This window comes from Balaenoptera musculus, chromosome 3 (genome assembly GCF_009873245.2).
Source record: "Balaenoptera musculus isolate JJ_BM4_2016_0621 chromosome 3, mBalMus1.pri.v3, whole genome shotgun sequence".
NCBI lineage: Eukaryota > Metazoa > Chordata > Mammalia > Artiodactyla > Balaenopteridae > Balaenoptera > Balaenoptera musculus.
In genome coordinates, this window is record NC_045787.1 from 22800224 (window position 1) to 22821877 (window position 21654).

Below are 21654 nucleotides of genomic sequence, written 5' to 3' on the forward strand. Positions count from 1 at the left end.
AAGCTTAGAGAAACTTTATTTTGACAGTCATAAAAATGGAGGATAGCTGAGAAATGTTAATTCAAAAAATTAATTATTTTTATTTTCAACAAGTCATCTAAACCAATAGGAATAATAATTCCAGTGGAAATACAAATAAATCATACAGGAATATATAGTGGTACCGGAAGGGGCATTATAAGTTGTCTGGTTTCACAATTTCATCTTTCAGGTACAGAAACTAAAGCACAGAGAATATTAGTGGATTTTTCAAGTTTATATTCAAATAGTTAGTGGCAGAGCCTGTCTCCTCATTTCCATCATATTTGATTTCTTTAATGTGTAGCCCTTTAATAGCCTGCAATTTGAGCAAAGTCTTTTAGAGTTTAAGTATAATGCCCTAATTTCTGTAATTTAGCTGTTTGAATATTTTAAATTGGCCTTTAGAGCCCAGAAATAAATGTCAAGCCACAGGGAGATGTTTTGTCTTAAATCAGCAACCAAATCTTTCTTGGCTGTCTGAAACCTGATGGACGCTCACATGTTGTCAGCTGCCTTAACTGCAACATGTAAATGAATGGCCAGAAGAATCTAGGCAGATGTTGTTAAAATACCTACTTTTGCTTTTGGCATCTATCCTTTCTCCTGTTTTTTGCCAGTTTAGTGTCTCCAAGATCTGGACTACAATCAGTGCGGCTGTTTTCTAAGCCAGTAAAAGAAATCCATTTCTTATAATGATAAAATCCAAGTGCTCTCACCTAGACTTACTAAAGTCCTATTGCCTGCTTTAAGATCTGGCCTTGGTGTATGTGTCAATATATTGTCTGTAAATACGGCAGTAGAGATAGCAGAGACAACACATCCAGCACCACAGCTAGGGCAAGAGGACTTCTTTCGATAATAAATGGACTTGCAACTTAATTATGTGCATTAGAAATGGAAAGGCATTAACTCTGCATAATGTTTCTAAGCAAAGGTAACCAGATGTTCTACTTTGGCTAATTTATTTAGTTAAATACCCTTGTAACTTGATTGTTTCTAAATGTTTGTCTACTCCTATATTTTTATTAACCTGCTAACTGCTGTGTATATAAAAATACATATTTGCAATGAAATATTATTACTTACTATATTCTAGTCTGAATTTTTATTTTCCACCTGCTATTTATCTAGTAGTCACCATGAAATTAAAGTAGGTTCTTTTTTTTTTTGGTAAATGAGATGGTTCTAAAAAATTAATACGTTGTGTCTAATTTCTAATAGTACTTAATAGAGCAAGTCCAAAATTTAAAACCATGTAGTTCTTTATAGACAAATCTTTCTCTTTACTCACGAAACTTCATGAAGTAGAACTTTCTGTCAGTAATTTTCTAAATCAAACTATAAGCAAAAATACATGAAGAAAAAATGGAGAAGTTGATACTGGAATTCTTAAACTGAGTGAGATTACCAAATGATCATTCTTATTTACTTATTTTATTGAAAAAAAAAGATATGCCTCTAACATTAAAAAAACAATGTAATAAAAGGGTATGTTAGCAAAATATATCATTTGTAAAATAAACTATACCAGTAATCTTCAAAAAATTAAAGCAACTAAAATGCATCTCATCCCTTGACAAGGTGTATAAAGTTTCATGTTAATTGAGCAGTAAACTTTACTTATTTAAATTAAGATATGTCTATAAAATGCAACATTAAATAGTCATAAGAGCTGACAACTTGTATCCAAATTTATTGTTCCATGACCACAGTAAAGTGGGAAATACAGAGGTGCAAACATTAAATGCATATAAACATTATATGGTTCCAAATTTATGGGGAAAAAAAACAAGACCAGGGAAAAATTATGAAATAAAAGATCAAACCCCATTATATTTCAAATTCTTTAGTATACTCCTTATGTAATTTTTAGATTTCAAAATTATTTATCGTATTAATAAAACCATAATTCCTTTTGAACCATAGTGAAATGAATAAACAATTTAAATAACCCAATTTCTAAGATAAATACGTATTAAATCAAGTCAATGGCAAGCAAAAGAAAGAAAGGAACAAAAATCACACTTTTTTTAGCTTTGAGGTTGCAGTATTTCTTCTACAAAACAAAGTCAATCTATCCATAGCTGCCAGGATTTTTTGTTTGTTTGATTGATTATTTAACTTAATGTTATCTAATCCTCACTAAATATGCTTGAATATATCTACCTTCTTTAATAATATGAACTAAAAATATAAGGACTCTTATTTCCAAAATATATTAATGGAAATAAGATATATTTTAAAAGGAAGAGATGAGGGGAAAAAAATAAGAATAAAGCTAATATATTACTCCTCTGAGCTGCCTATATAGCAAAAATATCTCTCTATAAAATTTTATTATACCTGTATTCCATTAATTTCTGCATACCATATCTGTGTCACACATATTAAATTTTGTGTTAACCAAAGGAAAAAATCTGGAAGTTTAGGGATCAAAACGTGAACACGGTTTTTTTAATTGGTAGTGGGAATTCTAGGTATATTTTACCATTTTGTTTACACTTAACTGTATGATCTGTTCGGTTTTTTTTTTTCTTCTGATGAGCATACATTAGTTTTATAACTTAACAAGTCTGTTTCCAATTTGGAAGAAAAATAAAGTGAACATCTTTTAGTTTTAAAAATAATGTTTATTGAATTATTGATCTGTTCAAAATTGATCTTAGTACTACTTTTTAAAGTGGTTGGAAAGCATCATGTAATAATATGAGGTGTGTATCATAAATTTAGATCCATGTGTGGATATTTTCTAAATTTTAAGATAAAGTCAATTTTTTACAAATTAAATTATGTTTTGCTTCTTATTTACATTAATAATTCGGAGTTGCTGTGTCTTAATTTCTTCTTGGTATAAAGTTGACAATGGATATTAACTTTTTGACTGTTTCTGAGTTTTCCTTCTTTGCCTTACTACTTCTTTGTAGTAGATAGGATACATCCTTCTTCAAGAGATTGAGAGCTTTACTAAGTGGCTTGAAAAGAAGTGTTATATTTTCTCAGTATAACAAAATATTTGAGGTGTATAGTTAAAAAATAACTTTACTGAGATATAATTGAGATTCAAAAACTACACTTATTTACTGTAAAAAATGTCATGACTTCAGATGTATGCATACATCCGTGAAACCATCACCACTATCAAGGTAATAAGCAGATCCATCTCCTCCAAAAGATTCCTAATGCCCCCCCCCACCTTTTTTGAGAGGGTTGGGAGGAGAAAGAATACTTAACATGAGATCTACCTTCTTTATAATTTTTTAAATGCACCTACAATATAAACTGTAACATAGACACTGTGTTGTACAGCAGATCTTCAGAATTTATTCATCTTGCATAACTAAGTGATTCAGAGCTATGAGGGCAACATCTCATGATTTCTGTGGTTTTATTCACAATGTCTATCCTGCAACTTCAGTCATCCTATTAATATTCAACACAGGAGGAAGGGAGAAAGAGATGGCACCAGCAAAATCACTTCCTTGCATCAGGAAAGTAAAAGCTTTCCCAGAAGCTTCCCAGCAGTTTTGCTTTCATTTTCTATGATAAAAATTGTTTTACCTGCCAATGGAGACAGTGAAGACTGTGAAGTTGGCAAGGAAGAAGTCATTTGGGAATGGGCATTGAGTTAGCCAACTATTTCTCTGTTTCCTTCTGAAACGTTACTTGGCTCTAAGTTTTGTTCATCAGATCTCATGTATTGAATAATACAACAATCAATCACTCCTTAAGCAATCTCTTACATAATCACCCACCTCATGTTACCTCTTCCCAAAACCATACCCATACCTCACCTCTGAGTTCCATATCCATATGCACATATACTACCAACCAGACTTCTTCCTTTAAATAGTGTATATATTAGATGTATCAGATAACTCAGTGTACACCATTTTGGATAACTGCTAACAAACAACCATCCTCTGACTCCAAACGTGTACACACACAATAACTACTACCACGCACAGACAATAGACTCAGCTCATGTGAATTATTAAGTAAAAGTTAGAATCCAGGTCTTTACATGGATTCCCCCTTGCTCATTACCACCCACCATGACCCACTTAATGGAACTTAAGATATTATTTGATTCTCTCTTCTGTTCCCTGTTACAGATATAATTACATTAATTTAGGTTCTTAATTGCTGACATGAACTACTGCAAGATCCTCTGGGCTCCAAACGTCCAGTATCTTTATTCCCCAACATCTCTTTAAATAATACCATGCGTGTTATTTTAAATGTATAAAAGGCTTAAAATGTCACTCTGTTGAAAACCCTTTCATTGATTCCTAGTACTGAGTACAAGCACCTAAATGTGGCATTTACTATTCCCTTTTCTCACCTATCCCCTTCATTGTTCTAGCCATACTGAACTATTTGCATTTATATGCAAGTTTGTGCAAATTGTAATACACAGCTGGGCATGAACCCTAATCATTCATCTGCCTTTGAATTCTGCCTCACCTGTATGACCCATTACTGTGACATTTGTGATTTTTTAAATCATTTTCTCCATAAAGGTTATAACCATCCTTCCTACTTAGTTAGCATTCTAATTTGCCATAATTTTATTATAGAAACAAGTCACTTATTTTATTATTATTATTTTTTATAAATTTATTTATTTATTTATTTATTTTTAGCTATGTTGGGTCTTTGTTTCTGTGTGAGGGCTTTCTCTAGTTGGGGCGAGCGGGGGCCACTCTTCATCGCGGTGCGTGGGCCTCTCACTGTCACGGCCTCTCTTGTTGCGGAGCGCAAGCTCCAGACGCGCAGGCTCAGTAGTTGTGGCTCATGAGACCAGTTGCTCCGCAGCATGCAGGAGCTTCCCAGACCAGGGCTCGAATCCGTGTCCCCTGCATTGGCAGGCAGATTCTCAACCACTGCGCCACCAGGGAAGCCCATAAGTCACTTATTTACGCTCTGTTTCTCATACTAGAATGTGAGCATCTTGGAGGCAGTAAATCTTGTTTCCCTCTGAATCTTCAAGGCCTAGAGCCTTACAGAACATGCAGTCCAATAAGATTGGTGTCCTTATAAGAAGAAAAGACCCCAGAGCTCGCTTGTGCTCTTTTTCTCTCTGCAAGGCTATGTGACACAAACAGAAGATGCCATCTCCAAGTCAGGAAGAGAATCCTCACCAGCACTAACACTGTTGACATCCTGATATTGGACTTCCAGCCTCCAAATTTTGCAGAGAACAGATTTCTCTTGTTTAAGCCATTCAGTCTGCATTATTTTTTTATGGCAGCCTGAGCAAGCCAATACAATTTGTGGATCAATTGTTCATTTAATTTAACCTGTTGAATAGTATAGACTGTGCTAATAAAATTCATCAGAGACCTGCTTTTTTATGAGAAGGTAAAATACACAAAGATTGAGTTTATAGCAATTACAACATAAGGAAACTTGCATTACATTTATGCAGTAAGTTGAGCAGATTGTCAGATCATGGGGTAAAATTACTGAGTCTGAATAATTTAATTCATGCTTGTATTCAGAATCAGTATCAGGAGGCAACAATGTAAAATTAATTTCCAGAGTCAAAATCTTTTTACTTTTTTAAAATTGAAACATAGTTGATTTACAAAGTTGTGTTAGCTTCATATGTACAGCAAAGTGATTCACTTTGAAAAAAAATAATATATATAATATATATATTCCTTTTCACATTCTTTTCCATTATAGATTATTACAAGATATTGAATATAGTTCCCTGTGCTACATAGTCAGTCCTTGTTTATTTATTTTATATACACATTGGTGTGTATCTGTTAATCCCAAACTCCTAATTTATCCCTCCCACCACCCCTTTCCCCCTTTGGTAACCATAAATTGTTTTTCTATGTCTGTGACTCTATTTCTGTTTTGTAAGTAAGTTCATTTGTATCATTTTTTTTTACTGTTTTTACTTTTAAATTTTGTTTTCTCTAAGTGTCCCTTAATTCGAAAACTCAGAAAGACTAAATATATCAGTAATTCTTGTTCACAGTGTAGGGCTTTTCTTCTGTGGAATAGAGACTGATAATATATTTTATGTAAATTACTTTAAATTTAAATACCGTTGATTACTTATTAAATTACCATTTGTACAATCATAAACCTCTATATAAAATGAATCTAAAAATAAATAATTTTGCTATCTGTATTGACCTTTCCCCTCCTTTATAAGTACAGTATATTTTAATTACACTGATTAACAAAAACAAAGACACAATGAATTGAACAAGTTAAAAAATTCTTAGCAAATCCGCATGCTAGGATAATTAAGAGACTTAAAAAGATTACACTGAGAAAAGAAAAGAAGATTAAGAATTTCCATCATTTTTATCTATGAGGGAAATTACTAGGTACATTTTTATGGTTATTATTACTGCTTGAAAAAAGAACTTAAAAGAAATATGACAATTAGAATAGGTGATTAAATTTCAGTAAATTTCCTGGGATTGAATCCAGGCTCTGCTGCTTCTTTTCTTTATGACTTTGGGCAACTTACTTAACCTCTCTGAACTTCAATTCCTTGCACTGGAAAAAAGGAATAATTATGGGACTCACCTTCTAAGGTTGATGTAAAAATCGCATGAGCTCACATATGTAAAATGCTTGGCATAGTGCCTGACACCTAATAACACCCAATGAAAGTTAGCTATCTCATAATAATGCTAATAGGTGTTAATAACCCATTTTGTATTTGATATTTAAAATGAACTTAACACATTTACATTAGGTAAATAGAGATATACCTACGAGATCTGTCATAAATGTCAGAGATATGTCTAGTTCACTCTACCACCTACGATCATCCAGGGAGTTGAACTTTTGAGCCCTAACAAAAGAGGTTTACCTATAAAAATTAGAATATACATCACCTTCCTGATATACTGTGTGGAGCAAAATGTTTGTTTATTTTTCACCAAAAGGCAAATGCTTCTAAAATACAGTTTCTGTATAATACAGAGAATCCATTGAAGGAATCAGGAAATTACCAGGTTATCTTGATACAAATTTACTTTCACACACACACACACACACACACACACACAACTAAAACTCAGCATCCCCCAAAATAAACAACTATCAGGTGAAGACTCACAAAGAAATTTAAAAATTATTTAAAAATACATGAAACCAATAAAGGGAAAATTCAAATATAAATGTTATTTACACACCAATAAAATACTTAGTTTCTTTTTTCTTAATATATACAAACACTTTCTAATTTGACAATCTAAGGTGTTTTGGAGTAATAACACAGAATAAGATGGTTTAGGGGAAAATATGAATGGAAACTTCCAATTTTTAAAAAATAATACATGAGTGCCCTAGTCAAGAGCTAAAAAAATATGGCAAGTATAGTGGTAAGGAGAAGAAATTATCATTAATTACTTTTCAACAGCAGTGGCAGTGTTTCAAGGTTGTCTTCTGCCTGCAGATTTATTAGCTCCTTCATGGAATATGTCACAAGGGAGGTATTTTTGAAGCAATAACAGAAGTGTGTGAAAAATCTCAATATGATGCGTGAGTGTAATCTCCTTCTTGCAGATGTTAATTCCCTGCTTGTTGCAGCTAGAAAGCAGGTGCCAACATATTTGTGAATGCTCTTTCCTTCTGGACAGCACACCGGCAAGTTGGGGAAGAATCCTGTAATATGCTAGATGCCATTGATATGTAATAAATCTTAGTAGTTCAGAAGTCTTTCCAAATGCATGTAGTTTCAAATGATATTTAGCCCCCTTTAAATTGGAAGATGAAATGAGGCAATTGAAGCTGATTGTGTTCTCTGAGCTTGGAGGTCAGATATTTCCTCATCACATGTTGTCTCTGATGAACTCTCAACAAATAATGGATGTTGTCAAATACCTTCCAAAGTGAATTTCGTTTCAAAAAGAAAATGTCCTTTTTCAAAGCACAGTTCTTTAATGAAAAAAAAAAATCATAATAGTAAAAGAAAAACTCAATAAGAAATTTCAACTTTCAAGGTCACATAGGATAACTTTGTAATCCAAAGGTGACGGAAAGGAGAAAAATGAACCTGAAGAAATGTAAAAGCCAAGATCTGTGAAAGAAAGTTTATATTCTCTCTACAGAACACATAGATTAGAAAATAATGTACAGCAAAAAATGTTAGGGTTTTTTTGTGTGTGTGTAATAGATGAGTGTTCAGGATCAATATGAACTTCTGAACTGACAACTCATGGTAAAATATAATACATTTTACCCAAGAGATGACCTTAACTATCTAATACAATGATTTTTTTATCTGAACAAATACAGAAGAAAATGAGTTTTCTGTGTTGTCACTGTATTTTAATTGTCCAAATACTAACTTTAATATATTTTCCATGTACTGAGAACTTCTATTAATATCCTCTAGAACTATGAATGGAGGAAGTAAAGTGGGCTAAAATTGAAGTTTTAGCATGTGCAAAACATAGTTTTATAAACATTGGATGTGTAAAATAATTTAATTTCTTCAAAAACTCTAAAATACTCTTATTTTCCTAATTTGAAAATGAGGAAATTGAAGCATGGAGTAATCATGTAACATTCCCAAGCAGTTAATTTGTGCCATGTCAAAGATCTGAACCAATGCTATTTATCTCCAAAAGTACCTTCTAAACTTTTTGTAATAAGAAAATCATAAAGATGGATGAATCAAAAGAAGAGTTTACCTCTAGTTAAGAAAATGCACCTAACATTTAGAGTTGAGATGAGAACACGAAAAAATAGGAAAGAAGCAGTTGAGAGATAAAGAATAAAAGAAAAACAAGAAAAGCTTTACTATGTTTTGTATCTTACTAAATCTGATTACTTACACATAAGTCAATATTTCTTAAAAAAAAGTGTTGGGAGCATTTTTCTTAATAGTTATTTTGATTAGAGCGTAATCATTTTCACTGGGTCAGATGAAACCAATCTGATTTTAGAATAGGAATGTTGAAAAATTGAGTAGGATGGCTAAAATCACCATCATACAATAATGAAACAAATGCTTATAAAACATTGAAGGTTTAAGGCCAAATCCAGTTTTCTTTTTCTTTTTTTTTTTTTTTTCTCTCTCAGGTAATACTAAGTTCTTCTTTAACTAAACTGGGAAGTTTGTTCTAAGTAATTTCATAGAAAGATGCAATGTGTTGACCGGCTCCCTTTATTCAACAGATATTTGTTGACTATCTATACCAGAGTGTGTTCCAAATGCTTGAAATACTTCAGTGAAGAAAACTTTGAGAAGAAGAAGGTGGTGGAGGAGGAAGAGGAGGGGGAGGGGGAGAGGAAGAGGAAGAAGAAGAAGATGGAGAAGGAGAAGAAGAAGAAGGGGTGGGGAGAAGGAGAAATAGTAGTGGAGGAAGAGAAAGAGGAAAAAGAAGAGAAAGAGGAAAAGGAAGAAGAAAAGGGAAATAAAGAAAAGAAAGACAAGACACGTCCTCTTTACTTTTGTGGAACTTGAATTACGTCAGTGGGAGATCTATACTACACTGTTGATACACTAAATAAGTGTACCATTTAGTATGCTAGAGGGTGATAAGTGCTTTGTCAGAAGGTTATGTTATGCATAGGGATTGAAGTGTGGGTTATAATTTCCAAAGGGAGGTTGTGGTGGGCCTCACAAAGAAGGGCCGATCTGAGCCAGTGATTGGAGGTATGAGTCATGAGGAAATCTGAGGACATATTTTCTAGGCAGATGGACTACCAGGGCAAATGTCCTAAGCAGAGGTATGACTGGCATGTTCCAGGAACAGCAAGACTATCACTCCCACCGCCCCCACCCCCATCCCCATATGATTTGAAGAGAATGAGCTCTCGGGAGAGCAGAAGATGAAGTTAGAGAGGAAGCAGGTGTCCAATCACATGGAGGTACTTGTAGCCCATTTCAGGACATTATGTTTTTACTTACAGTTAAATGGGAACCTGTTGCAGGATTTTGAGTAGAGGAGTGATATGATTTCACATACCATGAAAGAGCCACTTTGGCTTCTTTGCTAAGAATAGGCTGAATGAGGGCAAAGGTATAGCACAGGTAGGAAGTCAATGCAGTAATATAGATTATCAAAGAGGATGGCTTGGATCAGAGTGATGATTGGTAAGATATCAGTGAGATAGTGAGAAGTAGTTGGATCCTGTTTATATTTTAAAAGGGGAGCCAGAAATGTTTCCAAATGTCTAGTATGAAGGAAAAATACACTGAAGAATGACAGGTATTTGAAGAATGATGCCTAAAAATATGTAAAATGAAGTTGTCATCAACTGAGACAGAGAAGTTGGCAGGCAGAGTAGATTTGGGGGGGGAATATGAAGGGTACACTATTAGATATGTAGAATTTTAAATGTCTATTAGACACTAGTTGAGATGTTTAGTAGGCAGTTGGACTAATGAATCTGGATTTCAGGTGAAAAGGACTAGAAATTATATTTGGGTGTCACTGGCACATAAACAACGAGGCTGCTTGCGATAACCACTGTAATAAAGAAGTGTAGAAGAGGTCTGAAAGTCTAAGTCAACATTATGAAGTCAGAGACACAAGAAGAAAAAGAAGACAAGAATTAGGAGAACAAACAAGAAAAACAGTGCCCTGGAGGCAAAATGAGGAAAGCTTATCAAAAAAGATATAAAGAGCAGCAGAATTTTATGCTGCTGATGGGCCATGTAAGATAAAGAATGAGAATCACATATGGGATTTAGTAAGGTAAAGATCACTGATTACATCAACAAGAGCACTTCTGCTAGAACTGGTATAATGCATGATCATTGTGGCTTCGTGACAGAATATGTGGAGAGAATTGGGAAATAGTGTGGGTTTCAGGGAGCTTACCTGAAAAGGGAAGCATAGGAATGGATTTGTCTTTGGTAAGGAAAATAGGATCAGATCACAAGAAATCATATTTTTAAATGAGAGAAATTTAAGAATTTTTTATGCCGATGACAAAAGTCTGGTATAATGGTTAATTTTAGGTGTTAGCCTGAGTAGTCTATTTTGCCCAGTTACTTGGTCAAATGCTGTTTAAATTGGTAGACTTTGAGTAAAGTGTAGGTGGGCCTCACCAAATCAGTTGAAGGCCTTAAAAGAAAAAATTCTTAAATCTCCCTAGGAGAAAAGAATTTTGCCTTCAGACCTGTCTTCCTCTCTCTCTCTCTCTTTCTCTCTCCTTCTCTCTCCCGATCCTACTCTGATTGGTCCCATTTCTCTGGAGAAACCTGACTAATATGGAAGTAAGCAGGAAAAATTACTGGGATGATGTCCTTGAGTGAGTAAAAGGGAAATAATCTAGTATACATGTAAAGGGATTTGCTATAGTTAAGATATGGTCAATTCTTTAGAGGAGTTCTTAAAATTGTTATACCATGAACCTTTTCGGCATGCTGGAGAAGCCTACTGATTCCTAGTCAAAGTATTATTTTAGGACTTCAAACAAAACCAATCATATGTAAATGCATGTATTTTTATAATATTAAAAACATAAAATTTTATTATAGTAAACTGTATTTCTCTATTAACAGTTTAAATAACAAGTTCAAGTGGTATGCTTGCCATTGTTTTCAAAGTTGTGATTAGTGTAAAGGATATTTACACTATTGCAGTGCAATATGAAAATTATCTGTGCTTTCTAACAATGACGAGTTACAGATATTGCAATTCAGTGTTTGCCTATATTCATCTTTTAAAGAAATATAAAATGTCAGTTAGGAATTATTAAAAATAAGGATATAGCTTTTTCATACAAATTCATGGGCCCTGTAATTTCCATCCATGGGAAATTTGGGGGATGCTGGCACCCAGTTTAGTACCTGCTCTACAGTGATTAAGAGGCAGTTAGTTAGAGGAAATGGCGCAGATGCTGTTAAGTGGGTAGAATTGGTAGTGGAAGTTGGAAAGTTTGTGTCTAATTGCCTCTAATGATGTAAGACAAAAGTTCCTCAGCTGCAGATGAGGAATAAGAGATGTGGAGATTTGGAGAGAGGAGAGGATGGGTAATAATGGGCTGGAAGAATGAATGTCCTAGGGAAGCATCGTATAATTGCAAATTGCATTAAGATTTCACTTGAGGTTCAAGTCATAAATATAAAGTGAGATCAGTCAATGTAGTTGTGTATTTATCTCCATTCATGTTAATCTTTAAGGATGCAGATAAATAGCAGTTGAAGTGGTGGATTTAATCAGAGTGTGGTTTTGCCAATTGAGTATGAGGAAGCATGAGGCGGGGGCACAGAAATTAAGTATGTGTACTTGACTATGGAATTCAAGATGGGTAAAGGAGGTTGACAAGGACATTAGGAGATAAGGAACAGTGAAACTGATAGAATCAAAAGATTGATGGCTTTGATGATATATATGATTGTTGGGGTCTGGGTTAGGTAGTGAGTTATAAATACACGGAGCTAGAAGATATTACCATGCCTCTCACAAAGGAACAAATTTTATTTTTAACATCTTTATTGGAGTATAATTGCTTTACATTGTTCTGTTAGTTGCTGCTGTATAACAAAGTGAATCAGCTATATGTATACATATATCCCCATATCTACTCCCTCTTGTGTCTCCCTCCCACCCTCCCTATCCCGCCCCTCTAGGTGGTCATAAAGCACCGAGCTCTTCTCCCTGTGCTATGTGGCTGCTTCCCACTAGCTATCTATTTTACATTTGGTAGTGTATATATGTCCATGCCACTATCTCACTTTGTCCCAGCTTACCCTTCCTCCTCCCCGTGTCCATTCTCTACGTCTGTGCCTTTATTCCTGTCCTGCCCCTAGGTTTTTCAGAACCATTTTTTTTTTAGATTCCATGTATATGTGTTAGCATACTGTATTTGTTTTTCTCTTTCTGACTTACTTCACTCTGTATGACAGACTCTAGGTCCATCCACCTCACTACAAATAACTCAGTTTCGTTTCTTTTTATGGCTGAGTAATATTCCATTGTATACATGTGCCACATCTTCTTTATCCATTCATCTGTCGATGGACACTTAGGTTGCTTCCATGTCCTGGCTATTGTAAATAGTGCTGCAATGAATATTGTGGTACATGGCTCTTTTTGAATTATGGTTTTTTCAGGGTATATGCCCAGTAGTGGGATTGCTGGGTCATATGGTAGTTCTATTTTTAGTTTTCTAAGGAACCTCCATGCTGTTCTCCATAGTGACTGTATTAGTTTACATTCCCACCAGCAGTGCAAGAGGGTTCCCTTTTCTCCACACCCTCTCCAGCATTTATTGTTTGTAAGTTTTTTGATCATGGCCATTAGGGACAAATTTTAAAATAATTGAGTGTTTCTTTTAACCAGCACTCTTCATGAAATATCGGAGGAAAAGATCTTTCACAGAAGAAAATTCTCAGAAAGGGGCATAGTATTCTGAACAAGCAATTGCCACAAAGTCCTATTGCAGGATGGGGAAAACTGGTCTGGATCACATAAATACTATTTTTCATTTATGCTACGCTGTAGCAATTCCAGTTCAGGTGTCCTGCAGTGGACTGAATGTTTGTGTCCCTCCACCCCAAATCCATATGTTGAAATCCTGGTCCCCAGTGTGATGGTATTAGGAGATAGGGTTTGGGAGAGGTAATTAGTTCACGAGGAGGAAGCCCTCAAGAATGGGATTAGTGGCCTTATATATAGGACCCCAAAGAGTTCTCCAGCCCTCTTTCTGCCCCAGGAGGATATAACCAGAAATCAGCAGTCTACACTTATGAGGGGCCTCACCAGAACCAATCACATAGACACCCTGTTCTTGGACTTCCTAGTCTCCAGAACAGAAATAAAATTCTATTGTTTATAAGCCACCCAGTTCATGGTACTTTGTTATAGCAACCTGAATGGACTAAGATAGGTCTCAATCATATCGAAGGTCTGAGACACTGGATCAAGTAAATACGTGCCTACATGCCTAGAGCAAAGTATTTTAATCTTTTCTTGACAAGAAACTATGGGAAAAGTTAGGATATTCTTTTCCTTCGAAGCCACATCGTTCTATTTAGCTTGACAAAAGCAAGAGATAAAATTAAAAAAAATCTCCAATGTCATGGCTGGTAGATTCCCAAGAGTACTAATTCTAGGAAAGGAGCAGAGCATTTTCCTAGAAAATAAGGCTCCAACAGTGTCCTTGATATTTAAGAGATTATTCTCCAGTTTGGTTGTGGAGTGAAATAAAAAGTCTTGATCTACTCTTGTTGTGTGTTGGGCAGGAAGACAGGCAGTTAAGGAATGATAGGCATTGAAGTCTCACCCATGAATAAATGCTTTTTTAGAAAATTTGAAACCATTCAGTTTTTATAGCACCTGACTCATAATGGAATACAAAGAAGAAGAAATGCTTATAATCCTGGGAACAAAGCCGTAACCAAGAAGGATAATGCTATTGTTGAATGTCACCCAACTCAAAAGAAAGACTTGAATATTGAAAATAAACTCTTAAATCACAGTCATTTTTCTTCATGGGACACTAATAGTCAGTTCCTAAATGGAACTGTAGGTCCCTACCCATGTTATTCGCAATTATTTTAGCTAATGAATGTGGATTTCTGAGATTCAAATTTTTGTTCTTTAAAACAACAGTAAAAGGAACAGGACTGTATATCTACAAGCAGTTTGATAAAGATCAAATTACATAATATATATGAACAAAGCAAATTATAAAAATTGTTGATATGCAATAAAAATTAAATTAGTATAAATTGTCATTAGATAGGTAGATAAATAGATGATAGATAAGATAGGTAGATATAGACATATAAAGTTTCCTCAATTAAATGTTACCTTCAATAGGTCAAGTGATATTACCAAAGTAAACAAAATAAAATAAACAAAATAAAAATCAGTCAATACAAACATCAAATAGATTTTTAAAAGATAACTAATATTTCAGCAAATAAATGATACTTGCTGCATGTTTTACATAAATTGGTAATTTCAGTAAAATGAATAACAAACCAGTTTATTTTTGTCAAATTGTTTTTGATATATATATATATATATATATATATATATATATATATATATTTCAATTAGAATACATACCTAGATGTGTGTACTCATTTTTAATTGAGTTTGCTTTTGTGTACTATTTCTTTTATCATTGTTCACCAGCTTCCACTCCACTGTTTCCAGAACCCTTTTCACTTTCCTAGTCACATGATGAGAAAGATGTAAAATATAGCTTGGACAATAGGAATCCAAATGGTGCCATGGGCTAAGGATCATCCTCCTTTTCCTCTCTGGAGCACATGGAAAGAGGAGGATAAGATAAAATAGTAGTACTGAGTGTAAATGTGAGAAAAACAACTAAGCAAGAGGCTCTATATTTAGCAAACTTTCACAAGTGTTCAGAGCTTAGGGAAAATACAAATATGCTTAGCTCTTGAGTTTTGGTGTCCGTGACATGCAGGCATGAATTTTTATATCTAAAATTAGAAAATTTTATTCTTAAGCAAGCTTATGCTGTTTAATAGAGAGACTCAGATGCAGGATAGGCAATGGCAAGAAATCTTTTTCAAAATCAATGTTCTATCGTTTATTAAAAATATAGTCCTTGTACTTGAGGATATGGTGAGGGGGAAGGGTAAGCTGACAAAGTGAGAGAGTGGCATGGACATATATACACTACCAAACGTAAAATAGATAGCTAATGGGAAGCAGCCGCATAGCACAGGGAGATCAGCTCAATGCTTTGTGACCACCTGTAGGGGTGGGAGAGGGAGGGTGGGAGGGAGGGAGATGCAAGAGGGAAGAGATATGCGAATATATGTATATGTGTAACTGATTCACTTTGTTATAAAGCAGAAACTAACACAACATTGTAAAGCAATTATACTCCAATAAAGATGTTAAAAATATATATATATATGTATAGTCCTTGTGAGAGAAATAGATTTCAAAAATGTACATATTTATAATATTAATAGGAATATTTGAACAATTTAAATTATAATGCTTCAATTTAATATATAGATTACTTATATGTCTAAGAAATTATCTGAAAGTATTTTACATAATCAAACACAAGAACGAGTCAGAGAATTATGATTTATTAGGAAAATTGCCTTTCATTAGATGAACAAATTGCATACTTAATGTATAGGCAAATAATGAGATATTGTTTAAAACATTAAAAGATATATGTATTCATTTCTTAATATTTAATCATTTATTCACTAATTCAAAAAATACTATTTAATATCTACTATTTTGTTACATTCCATATTTAAAGTTGTTTTTTTTTAATTTTTAAAGTCTTTATTAAATTTGTTACAATATTGCTTCTGTTATATGTTTTGGTTTTTTGGCTGCAAGACATGTGGAATCCTAGCTCCCCGACCAGGGATTGAACCCACACCCCCTACGTTAGAAAGCAAAGTCTTAACCACTGGACTGCCGAGGAAGTCCCCATACTTAGAGTTTTAAAATTCATTACAGATGATAAATCATGCACAGAAACAATTATAAAACAAACTAGGATGTTATGAATTTTAAAGAAAATAGAGTGTACTTATGATTAACCAATAAAAGAAAATGTTAGTCTCAAAGAGCTTAAGTTCATTAATTCAGTTATACCCAAGTACATACTGATTGCCAAATATACTTCACATAGTTTGTAAGGAGGTGATAATAAAAGAGTGAATAGCGCAGATACAATTATTTTATTAATGATGGTTATGGTTCATTTGAAAACTACACATATACATACATGTATGTGTGTATTTGCAAATGTGTGCATATGTGTGTATGATTACAAATGATGGAATTACTATGATGGAAAAAAATACCAAACTCTTTGCTCAAAAAGAGATTACATGGGTAATTTAGTCTTTATGATCAGTTGAAGCCTGTTGCATGTCAGGGCTTGTAAGGGGAAACAAACAAACAAAATGCAAGGTGTGTAGAGGAAGGGAAGAAACCAACCAAAGGTTCAGTTTTGGAAAGGGTACACTAGAGAGGCTTGTGAGACATCAAAGAAATGTCGAAAAGACAATAAGAAAGGTGAAGTAGGTATAAAGTTCTGGAATGAAGTAGCTATTCTTTTTCCATAGTGATACTCTTTCAAACCAGGGTTAAAGGATAAGATTACCTGTTTTTTAAATTATTTCATAAACACAGAGTGCTCAATAAGTGTCAAGCACTTGAAATATAATTGCAGTACTGCATGGTGCTACCTATAGAAAGAATGGGAATAGCTTGAGTCCCAAGCGGCACCAAAATCAGATGTCTGTTTCAAGGAGGAGAAGGTGGTAAAGAACACTGAGAAAAAAAGAAATATCTTAGTACAATTGGGGAGGGAGAGAGGAGAGAGAGACAAGAACTGAATAAAGGAGAAAAGAGAAAGGGGATGTGGTTTTACAATATACAGGGAAAAAATAATGTTACTGATGGAAAGAAATAAATGCTGGCAATAAGACTAGTAAAGTATGGTAAAGTGAAAAGTATAAAGTTTTCCTTGGCTTTAGTATAATGGAATGGTGACTGCAAGATTTTTGACTGAGTGGTAGTAGAGATGCAGATGCCAGTCTAGAATAGGTTAAAGGTGGACCAGGATGTAACAAAATAGTGGCTTTTTATGAAGGCAACTGTAGAGGAGCTTGGATGTGGAGATGGTGGAGCACAGGGCAATAACTCTAGGCAGATGTGTGCCCAAAGAACACAACTCCTGTGATATTCTAAACAATAGCTCTAATCAAAACAACATGCTGCTTTTGCAATCAATGTCTACAAATTTCAGAATTCATTTGTCAAAATATATTGTATGTTAAACATTGTATTTGATTTTGAGTCTTAATTGTGTATTATTTCATTGGAAAATAGAATTATGTAAGAAAATGTCTTAAGGCAATTAAATTCCCTATCTATATAACATGAATAATACTTAAATCTTATAATTTTCCATTCAATATGCTCCTTCAATTTGTCGAGTAATATGTGAAAACACAGAAAGAGTTTATATGGTCATTTTAGTTTTCAAAGGAGAGAGCAAAGGTTATTAGAGAAATGGAATATTCTAAATACAAGTTATTAATTATATTAGGGAAAAGCAAAGTGACTGTTTTCCTTGAGAATAGATATTCTCAATGCATTGTACAAATATGACTTTTTTATTACAATCTAGTTCACTTTTTGCTTCTGACTTCAAACATATAATTATATTCTGTTTTAACCACTGAATAACCCTGTGACAATAATTATATTACAGTGTGTATTAATCATAATCCATTTTTGCATATACAATTTGTCTCTAAGTAGTGGTAATTGTTATTTGTTTTGAGTATTTTTCTGAATCTTCACATGAACACTCATTTAAAATCATTCTCAATTAGGTAAATGCTCATAGTTTTCTGAACAAAGGATTTTGTCAGTCTTTCTAAGATAGTGACAGTTAATCATGGTGCAAAGTCATATTATCATATTGGTATATCAATGGCTTTAAAAAGTCTATGTTGTCTAACTCTGATATCAAAATTGTGTTTTCTGTTTTTAGGAATTTGGTCTTGTCTTTTGGCATGCTTGTTGTTTGTGTGTTTATTAATTTATTTGTTATTCATTTGAATGCTGGTCATTGTTTATACAACAGTGTCAACTTCTCAGCAACAATTTTTTTTTCTCCAAGTGAGGCTTACAATTCCTTCTGTTAGTCAGTTAGTTTAAGGCCAGATCATCTCAATTCAGACAGAGACTGAGAATATTCAACACTAGGATTAAGTTTTTGTGAAGAATGGCCTATTGTTATTTTCTAGAACATAGCACTTCGTGGATCATAATTGAAACCTTAAGATTTTACCTTTTCTCCTTGGCAGTCTATGAACTCCATTTTTTGTGTTCCCAAATCCCAGAGACCACAATAGCCAAACTTTGTTTGGCTTCTTAGTTTCTTAGCTTCTGTTTATTAGCCTTTCCCCATGAGCCACTTGTAAACTGCAAAACACCTCAAGACAGGAAGCATTGTTACATGAGTTTTAGCTAACCTCACTGAATTTTCCTTCTTTCTGGGATTTTGGCCCCTTAAGCCCTGGATTACTTGGTAGCTTTAATATGCCTTCAAACATGTTTTTGTTGTTGTTAATTGAGCCCCACTTTTCTAGTTATTTTTAATTATTTCCTCCGAATCTATTGGTCTATGATAAATGAATCTGCCATTTGCAAGAAGTAAATTGTATTTATCTTTTCCTCATTCAGTCCCACCACCTCAAATATGAAGCCATGTATTTCAATAAAACCCCAAATCTCTTTTTTAATATATTTCACATCAACAAAAATAAGCACACCCAGAAAACAAAGAAGTACAGATACATATAGACCTGTACACAATTTGACTTATTCTTTTCTTTGCTTTCCCGTAATTTCAGCTGATCTTCAAAACATAGCAAAATAGACTAACATGTCCAGATTTCACATCGTTATACATAAGAACTGATTAGAAAACAAAACACTTGTGTATTTTTCCCTTCATGAAAATAATGATTTATAAAGAAGATTGAATCTTCTTAAAAGAATTCATGAGTTACATTGCATATTTTTTCACACTAAGTCTTCAAAATATGATATGTGTATTATACTTAACAACACATCTCAATTCAGACGAGCCACATTTCAACTTCTCATTAGCTACGTGTGGCTAACAGCCATCATATTCGAAAGCACAGTTCTAATTCAAACTTAATATTATCTTTATAACTAACAAGTGAGTACGGTAATCAATAAATTAAGTATATTCCTTTAATATAAGCTAGATAATATTTGTAAAGTACATGATAAGGAAAAACATAAATCAAAAGAGAGAAATTCTAATTAATGTCAAGATGTATAAAACTTCTGCATTTTATTCTCTTCCATACTACGTATCTTTATTAAAATTAGGATATATTGGTAGTTCTCACCAAGTGCTCCTTATTTATAAATCTAGATGTATTGCAGTTTAGATTTTCTGTTAATATTGGTTATTTTATTAAATGAAGCAGCCTGTAAAGAGAAAATTAAGATGCAATCACATATTAGCAGCTTAAATCAAATCTCTCATAGATTTTTTTGCTAAGAAGTTTCTAGACCACATAGTACTAGAAAATACTGTACAATTTTAGGCAACATGGACCATATTATATTCATTTCTTTATCTCAAGGACACTTATAAGATTGACTGGAGTAGAGTGGACTTAGATTATTTATAACAAAAGATATTTATTTTCTCAAGTTATCGTTAATATTTTCCAGAAAATATTTTATTTTTTCTGAGAGGCTGGTGGTGGGCAATTTCTGATTTGATGTCTGCTTTTGAGAGATTCCACAGCACATACATGGATGGTAATAATCTTTTATTACAGAATAGTTTCCAAAATGATCAGAGAAAGCAATAAAATTCTAATTTAATTCCAAAAATATCATTTGTTTTGGTACATTTGAATCATATAATCTATGCTTCATTTTATGCAGTGCCAGCAACAGCTCCCACTAAACTACATAACAGTGTTTACTAAGGCATTCAGCTTTTCTGAGAAGTGGGATTTGAGGAAGAGGAGGAAAGATATTGGGGAAGAGGTTTGAAAAATATTAAAACACATATTTCTTTGATATATGTTGCCATGAATTTATATCCAAAGGTCATACTACCAGGTTTATTATCTTTGAAACATAAGTTAATCATTTATAAAATCAGGAACATATTATGGAACATACAAGTGATTGTAACACCTACCAACGTCTGAATACAAAGCTAAAACTGTTCTTGCTCATGGATTTCTAGTTTCATTAAATCATAGAAAATGAGTTTTATGACCAATCCTCCAGATGGGCAAATATTCACATGCCACACAACATTTCACAGATTTATATGAAAAGCAATCTGTAACTATATGCATATTAGAAATGAGAAAATGAATCTTCAAACCTACATGGGTTGCCATAGGTGCACAGCTGTACAAATTTGAAGTTTTCCTTCCAGCAGGTTGACCTGTTGCCCTTTTACTGTAGGGTGACTAATAGTGATTAACCTTTACAAGAAATTAAACATAAAATTACCTTTACAAAAAATTAAAATTAGACATAAACAGTGTTTTGTTTTTTTGTGTGTTTTTTTTTTGTTGTTTTTTTTTGTACTGGTGACATATGAGAACAACCTATACAGTTACAGTTTTACCCAAAATGAGAAATGAATTTTGCATCATCCACAGTTCTCATACCCAGAAATACAAGGATGTTACAGAGTCACATATTTAGTTTAGTTTAGTGTCACAGAATTTATTTGCTTATTCTTTTGTATAGCAACAAAAGTGTCATTAATATAAAAAATAATACCTATCAAAATATTTTGGTGAAGATTAAAATGTTTTAATCACTTGCATAATCAGAGATAATTTACTATCTGTGCATTTTCCAAAACTCTGTTTCTTAATCTTTTAATGATAGCATAAATATAATAGCATTAAGTATAAAACATATGATAGCGTAAATAATGATAGCATAAATACCACCTAGGATTTCCCCTCCTCCCTCCCTTTCTCCGTCTTCGGCATCCTCTCTCTCTCTCCTACTATCAGAATTTAATGATTCCTTAATTTTCTCCTACACATGGTTAATTGCTGGAATGCAAAGATGTACAAGAGAGCGTATTACATTGTTCTTTTCTTCTTTTATAAAGAAATAAAGTTATGATAGGATG

At 33.5% G+C, this 21654-nt stretch overlaps 1 pseudogene; it reads left to right on the forward strand.

Annotated features, from left to right (window-relative positions):
* The window catches only part of LOC118892032, a 162850-nt pseudogene that overhangs the window by 107012 nt on the left and 34184 nt on the right, over positions 1-21654 (forward strand).